The sequence below is a fragment of the Pelophylax lessonae genome (assembly GCF_965119305.1).
Source record: "Pelophylax lessonae genome assembly, chromosome: 4".
Taxonomy (NCBI): domain Eukaryota; kingdom Metazoa; phylum Chordata; class Amphibia; order Anura; family Ranidae; genus Pelophylax; species Pelophylax lessonae.
Genome location: NC_138771.1, coordinates 554,354,443 through 554,360,442, shown reverse-complemented (window position 1 = coordinate 554,360,442; position 6,000 = coordinate 554,354,443).

Below are 6,000 nucleotides of genomic sequence, written 5' to 3'. Positions count from 1 at the left end.
ACATTTTTGTCACCACTCCTCAGGATAAGATGTCCTTGAACTAAAGAGAGTCCAGAGAAGGGCAGCAAAGCTAATAAGGGGGTTGGAGGACCTCAGTTGTGAGGAACTACAAATTTTAAACTCTTTCTCTCTGGAAAAGAGATCATTAACCTTCTTAGCGGTATTCCCGAGTGTGGCTCGGGGTTAAATTTCAGAGCCAAAAGCGGTAACCCCGAGCCACACTCGGGGTAGCGCCAGAAGCATCGCTGGATCCTGTAAAAGAGGTTTCTTACCTTGTCACCTGGATCCAGCGATGTGTCTCGGCGGTGTCTCGCGGCAGATCTTCCTCCTGATCGTCTCCATGCCCCGGCTTCCGTCTCCTGCGACGTGACGTTCGCAGGGGGGTGGAACCGGCGGCAAATTCAAATGTAAAAACACACCAAACACACTGATACCATTCAAAATAAAATAAATTCACATTACATTGCCCCCCAGTGCCCTTTCCTGAAGTTTTACTGTACTTTTTATGTAATATAATATATATAATATATATATATATATACATATATATATATATATACATACATATATATATAATATATATATATATATATATATATATATATACGTATATATATATATACATAAACACACATATATACAATATTTTATATATATATATATATATATATTTCTTGTGAATGAGCAGCCCAAACCAAACAACTGTATATATATATATATATATATAATATATATAATAAATGTATACAGTTGGTTTGGGCTGCTCATTCACAAGAATTACATGCAAAATAATGGTACCGCTTTCAGCACCTAAAATCCAAAAGAATCATACCGCCAGGGAGGTTAAGAGAGGATTTGATCATTATATACAAATCTTTAAATGGAGACTCTAGCATTGGGAAGAAAGTTGGGCAAGAAGCAGTTCTGTGTTTAACTGCATAAGAAGGTGGTAAGGATGTGAAACTACCTTCCAGAGTTGGTGGAGTGTAAATTAAAAAAACTTTTAGTTGGGTTTCTTAGCTAATGCAATGTACAAGGATATGGAAAATGGTAGTTGCTTATACACACATTCACTCAGGTTTAACTGAATGGACTGGTGGCTTTATTCTAGTAGTTCATTGTTTGGTTTATTTTTTCACAATATGGGGTCTGTGCTGCCCATCCCTTTTCTCTTTTTATGTTTTGTTTTTTCCTCTGATCTTTTATGATGGATTTTGCTGAGAGAAACATCCTGTAGCATGTTTTCATTCTCTGACAGCCTTCTGTAGCATTGCATTTGCTGAATATTATATCCTGCCTTTTTTTTTATTTGTCTTCTTTAATAAAAGGAAAAGTCTATAACTGTTGGCTAAACCTGTTGTGATAGGGGCTAAAGTGCCTCAGGGTCCTCCAGGAGCATGTGACACATAACAGGTTCTTATGCATGTGTCTGTTAAGACAGCCTGAAGTTAATATAATGTTAGGCATAACAGCTATACTGTAACACCCTTTGATCCACGCAATACCAACTTCTCCATTAAAGCCAACAGGCCCTGTTATTAGACATTAGGCAGTTCAAGCAGAATCACGTCACTCAGGTAATGAGCCATCATCTCCAGCAAACACTTCATCACCTGGAGCACAAAGCAACCTCTACTCAGTCAGACCTGATTATCCAAACTGTCCTCATTGGCTATAAACAGGCTCTGACGTCAACTCAGTGTGGGTGGAGAAGATGTTGTGTGGTGTGATAAATTAGGAGAGCAGAGAGAGAGCACAGGCTATGCACATAGGGGCTTTTGGAACACAGTAGGGAAGGAAGGACCAGGATGGAGGAGGCAAATATAAAGTAAGAGGCATGGGTCGGAGTTCCAACAGTTCACAAAATAGGAATTCAGAAACCCTACCTGGTAGTACAGCAATGATCACACTCTGTGTCAGGGTAGCATCACAAGTCCCAGCAGTCCCAATGTCTAGATAGCCAATATAGAACTATAAGTCCTAGCAGTCCTTGTGTCCAAAAAGAAGAACACAGATAATATTAAAACTACAAGCCCCAGCAGCCCTCAGCAATACACAACAAGGAAGGGACTGCAAGTCCTGCCAACTCTTAGTTTAACCACTTGCCCTCCAGAAGAATTCCCTCCCTTCATGACCAGGGCATTTTTTGCCACTGTGTTACTTTAACTGACAATGCGCAGTCATGCAACGCTGTACTCAAACAAAATGTATATAATTTTTTCCCACAAATAGAACTTTCTTTTGGTGGTATTTGTTCACTACTGTTTTTTTTTTTATTTTTTGCGCTATAAAAAAAAGACTAACAATTTGGGAAAAAAAAAACCAATATTACTTTCTGCTTTAAAGCATATCCATAAACAAAAATTATAAAAATCAAATTTCTCCTTAAATATAGGCCAATATGTATTCTGCTATGTCTTTGGATAAAAAAAAATAAAAAAAAATCTCAATAAGTGTATACTGATTGTAGAGTTTGGCAAACAGTTCGAGCAGGGAGAACGTTCGGCCCGAACATCGCCCGTTTGGCGAACGCCCGAATTTGAGGCACGTTCGCCCGCCGAGCACCGCACAATGCACTGCGCGCTGTACAATGCATTCTAGGGCCCTGATTGGCTGAAGTATTGCACCTGCCCACTGATCCGGTGCAGGGCTTTGCCCAAATAGACCACGGAGCACTGTCAGAGCCATAATTGGACAAAGTTATGAGGACTTTGCCCAATCATGGCTCAGTGCTCACAGTCCCACCCCACACTATAAAAGGTTCCCTCCCACTGGAAGCTTTTGCAGTGTGTTGTTGGAGATAGAGCAGGGCTCAGTTTGCTACTAGCAAGTTAGTGTGTTATTGTGACTCAAAGTGTAGCGTGTTAGTGTAGTGTGGGTATAGTGTGAGTATTGTTTGTCAGTATAGGGTTTTTAGTATAGTGTGAGTATAGTGTAGTGTGTGAGTAAAGTGTGAGTATAGTGTGTTAGTGTATTTCAGTGTTTACCACAGCATTATATAACATTTAGTGTTATATACAGTTATGTATACCCTTTTTTTTTTGGTTGCTGTGTTTTGTTTTTGTCTACAGCCTGCCCCTTTTTTTAAATTGTCAGCCGCAGTTTTTCTGACTGTGACGCTGGTGTTCCCCCTTATTTATTTCTATATATATATATATATATATATATATATGACATTTCTGTCAGCAGCAGTTCTCAATTTAAAGTGCACCAAACTCCACTTTTCATTCAATAAAGAGTACCCAATCACACATCACCCCCACCATCATGTCTGGAAGGCCAACAAGGAGAGGCAGACATTCCCATGCCACTTTGAGGGGACCAGCAGCATCTGTGTCCACAGGCAAAGGTGGATGTGTTGTTTCCTCAGGCAGGGCACGTTTTTCTCTGTTTAGTGATGTTTCCAGTGCTATCCAGCCACAGCATGCAGAGGAGGTGCTGGACTGGCTTACTAAACCATTCTCATTCTCCTCTTCTTCTATGACCCAAGCTGACACTACTGTGGGGTACACTTCAGCTGCCAGAGTGGCTTATTCTGCCTCCTTGTCCACAGCTACTCCTGCCATAGCCCCAGCATCATGCATGGAGGAGTCAGCTGATTTATTTGAACACAGCGTCAGCCAATTGCTTATTGAGGATGCACAGGCATTACTTGATTCTGATGTTGGTTCTGAGGTATAGCAAGGGAGGAACATGAGCCTACAGAGAGAGGGAGAACACTGATAAACAACAAATTGGCAGTCATGTTCCTCCAGCAGCAGCGTATTGTCAAGTTGGCTCTAGTGTTCCTGAGGATGGAGGGGATGATGATGATGAAGTCACTGACACGACTTGGGTGCCGGATAGGGCACAGGAGGAAAGTGAGGGGGAGAAACAACCCCAAACGAGGCAAGATGTCCTCCAGAGGCAACCACCATGGAAGACTAGAGGGCAGCCACCCTATTCCATCAGATTGTGGAGCTGTTATCTCCCTGTCCACTTCCCACAGCTCAGCTATATGGGCCTTTTTTAGCCACCCACATGCCCAGCATCTAAATTCCAACTTGTCCAAATTGCTGGCTTTACAACTCCTGCCTTTCCATCTGGTGGATTCTGCTCCTTCTGTGAATTTGCAGAATGTGCTGTACCATAATGGCAGGTTCCCAGTCGCTATTTCTTTTCAGGTAATGCCATTCCAACTCTGTACCATCATGTGTAAGGCAATATTTTGGCATTGTTGGGCAAGGCAGTCAGCAGCAAGGTCCACAATACTGCGAACACTGGGTCCAGCAAGCATGGTCAGGGACGATATATTTCCTTCACAGCACACTGGGTAACTCTGCAGGACAGGGCTCAGTGCTGGATTTTGTTTTGCTGCCACGTCTCCATACAGCTGGTGGTAATGATGTGAGATCTGTCAGCCTCACCCCCTCCTCTTTTCCTCCTTCTTCTCCTCCTCCATGCCCTCCTCTGCTGAATTGTCCTATGAACCACCAGTACCTCCTAAGCGTCCAAGGGGCTATTCAACTAGGCTAAAGAATGCCATGCAGTGCTACATTGGAGCAGAGATTATTTCAGCTGTGCAGGAGCAGGCCCAGAGGTGGTTTACGCCACGATAGCTTGAGCCAGGATTGGTGGTATGCGATAATGGCACTAACCTTCTGTCCGCCCTTTGACAGGGAAAGTTGACACATGTACTATGCCTGGCACATGTCGTCAATTTGGTGGTGCAGCATTTCCCAAACAGGTACCCAGGGTTCTTCTAAGACAGGCCAGAAGAATCTGTAGCCATTTCAGGAGGTCACACGCAGCCAGTGTTCGGTTGGCTGAAAATCAGCAGAAATTCCACCTGCCCGTAAACTGCCTGATTTGTGACATGCCCACCAGGTGGAACTCAACCAGGTGGGCACACAGAGCAGAAGGCATTCAATGAGTATCTGTGTGAGTATGGCACAAGGACAGGCTCAGGGCAGCTCGTTTTTTTTTTCCCCCCACGGCAATGTCTGATGTTAAAGGATGCATGTACTGTACTGTCACCATTTGAGGAGGCAACAAGCATGGTGAGCCATGACAATGCATGCATCATTGACGCAATCCTTCTTGTGTTCTTACTGGAGCATACTCTGCATGGCATTATGGACAGGGCACTCAAGGCAGAGCAGCGGGAAGAAGAGGAGAACTTCCTTTCCTCTTAAGGCCCGCTTTATGCAGACACGATTCTTGCCACATCACAGAACACACAAGAGGAGTGAGAGGAGAAGGAGGAGGAAGAGGATTCTGGCAGTTTTGGAGGCAATGAAACTGAGGAAGACATATGTCAAACCTTAAGGGATGGTTTTCTGTCCCCAAAATCTTTGGGAGTAATACATGGCTGGGAGAAGGCAGTTCCAGATACTGAGTCCTCAGTGATCCTGAGGACTCTGCTTCTCATGCCTCCGCAAAGTTGTGGTGCATGGGCTCCCTTATTCTTCAAAGCCTGCGAAAGGACCCAAGAATTAGTGGCATCAAGGAGAAGGATCATTATTGGTTGGCAACCCTTCTTGACCACCATTACAAGGGGAAAGTCTCGGCACGCATCCTGCCTTCACAGAGGGATCACAAAATGAAAAATCTTGAGGACGCCTTGAGGAGTTTATGGAATGCCTTTCCAGACTCTGTTAGGTTACAGTCTCATGGAAAAGCTAGTTTTGTGGCTTCTGTTGGTCAAAGGAGGAGAAGTGGGAAAGGGGGCCGCCTCAGTGATGCAGCCCAGGGCTGTCAGCTTCAAGATCCCATTGGCAGTATCTGCATCATATGGTAGAAGATTTTCTAGGGATGAAAACAGACATGGAGAGCTTTCCAGTAGACGATCCACTGGGTTTCTGGGTCATGAGAATAGACCACTGGCCAGAACTTGCCCAGTATGCAATTGAGCTGCTGGGCTGCCCTGCAACCAGCGTTCTTTCCAAATGGGAATTTAGTGCTATTGAAGGTTTTTGTGATAGATAAAAGAGCGCGCCTGTCCACAGACTCCGTTGACAG